The sequence below is a fragment of the Sceloporus undulatus genome, unplaced genomic scaffold (genome assembly GCF_019175285.1).
Source record: "Sceloporus undulatus isolate JIND9_A2432 ecotype Alabama unplaced genomic scaffold, SceUnd_v1.1 scaffold_12068, whole genome shotgun sequence".
Taxonomy (NCBI): Eukaryota; Metazoa; Chordata; class Lepidosauria; order Squamata; family Phrynosomatidae; genus Sceloporus; species Sceloporus undulatus.
Window position 1 is genome coordinate 1 of NW_024814985.1, and position 2,314 is coordinate 2,314.

Genomic DNA, 2,314 nt, shown 5'->3' on the forward strand with positions numbered 1-2,314 from the left:
AGGCATGAGTGGAGCCCAGGTGGAAGGAAGGCAGCAAACACTCACTCAGCCCAGCATTCCCTGGCAGATGGTGAAGAGGTGAATGTCAACCTTCGAAGCATTTGGGTGACTTTATAGCAAAATATTTTTCCTTGTAACATAGGAAAGAATTCTGCAGTTTCCCTGCTCCTTTCCCCTTTTCCAGTTCCAGCCCTTAGGCTGCCATCCTTCACCTGCTATCCTGGGAGGAAAGGCCCCTCCAACTTTCTCAGCCTTTAAGGCTCCAGAACACTTTTTATGCCTTTGGAGGCAACAAACACACTCAGTCCCCCTTCTGAAAATGGAAGCAAAGAGATTTGGAGAGAAAATAAAACCAGGAAGTTGAAAAGCCATTCATTTACGTATTTTATTTGCCAGAGCAGAAATGCAGGTAGCAGACTATCTATTTAACAGAATGACAGAAAATCCAAGTGAGGAGAAAGGCCAAAGTTTCCCCATCCCCTGTCTCTTCCCCCAAAAGGATGGGCTAGGCCCCCATTTCCCAATTGCATCCCAAGTCAGGTTCCACTCCCTTTTCAGTTTGGGGCAGGAGGATCCATCAAACAGCATCATTTCTCCTTCTTTCTCTCCCCAAACGCAGGCACAGCCCTGGCACCAGAGGGCTAATCCAGATCCTCAGTTCTTTGGGGTGGAAGAGGAAAAGCTACCAGATCCTCAGGACTGAATTCTTAATCTTTGAGGCTGCAAGAAAACCCAAGTAAGAACGTCATAAACTCCTCAGTTTCTCTTGCAGGAAATCATGAGTTCTGCCAAAGTAATTACTTAAAAATTAAACAGCGCATCTAGAGCTGCTTGAGGATCAGTTCCTTTCTCAATGTGAGAGCCATGGAGTGTGTAGTAAAACACACACACATTCTCTGTGTAGGAGAACTGTGGTAATTCTCCCACTTTTCCCCTTGGCTTTCATTTCTCCCTTGGGTTCACTGCCTATTGGGCCAACTATGGACCAACGTGTCTGGTTTCTGTGGATTCATGTTTCTGTGCCCGTAACCAAGATTCTCACAATTTCTATCAATGAGTGACTTCGGTGGAAGTTAAACAACAAGAAAAACAAAGTTTGTTCAGCAAAAGGCTTCTTTATAATTTTGAGTATTAGTGCTGGCTCATTCTTTCTATTAATGTCACAATTGTATTAAACTGTAAACACTTCTTCATGTTACACAGTTATAGCTCTTTGGTGCCACTTGGTCATGGTTCCAGGTCCTGCAGAGTCCTGGGGCTTGTAGTTTGAGGAAGCACTATGAGTTTTCCGGGGGAGAATTCACAAAACTAAACATCCCAGGATTCCATAGGACAGGGAGGCATGGCTGTTAAAGTGGCAGCAAAGCTCTACAGCCATTAGACGAATAAATATGGATTGACAGAGTAGCTGAGCAGCTACATTCACTCCTCCATCTTCTTTGTACAGAACTTGGAAGCATTTTCTATTGTTGTTCTTTTTAAAAATCAAAGAACTATCTTCAACCCTCTCCTTTGTTTAAACAAATCTGGCCTAGCAGTTGTGCCCTAAGCTTTCCTTGGTGGGAAGACCAAATATTTTGTTGGCTGTTCACCAATGAATAATAAGATAAATTGTGCCTTCAAGTCTTATCTGACTTATGATGACCATAAGGCAACCCTATCATGAGGTTTACTAGGGCTGAGAGTGTGGTTCACCCAAGGTAAGCCAGGAAATTTCCATGGCCGAGTAGAGAATTGAACACCGATCTCCAGGGCTGTAGATCAATATTCAAACCGCTACACCATACTGGTTCTATATATTATATGCCGTATAAAATGTAACATTGAAGATTAAGCATGGATGTACTGGTTTTTGTTTCAGTGGATATGATTTTTAAATGCTTTTCACTCTATTAATGCTTTTCATACTGACTCTCAGGTGAAAGAACTCAACCTGCCTTTCCACCTCTCAACTTATGGTGACTCCATGAATTTAATAGGATTTCATTAGGCAAGGAATGCTCAGAGATGGTTTTGCTCATTCCTTCCTCTGAAATAGAGCCTACAGCACCTGATATTTATTGGTGATCTCCCATCCAAGTAGTAACTTACATGATTAGTACTTATAAGATTAGACAGGCTGTAATGCCTCTAGGGTACCTGTATCAAGATAATAATGTACATTGATGGTACTTTGTAAATACCTGATAATATCAGTAATAACAAAATGTATTTGTTTTGCAGGCTGTTGTAGCAGAGCATCTTAGGGACATCTTTGCCCTCAGATGGATGGTGAAGGAATAACTTTGACCTTTTTTGTGGCTTCATTTGGTTT

At 42.0% G+C, this 2,314-nt stretch overlaps 1 long non-coding RNA gene across 1 annotated transcript; it reads left to right on the forward strand.

Annotated features, from left to right (window-relative positions):
• Positions 1 to 617: 617 nt before the first annotated feature.
• On the forward strand, positions 618 to 2,314 carry LOC121918447. The gene is made up of 2 exons (XR_006101234.1): positions 618 to 736; positions 2,224 to 2,314. It is a non-coding gene; the product is annotated as an uncharacterized LOC121918447 (long non-coding RNA).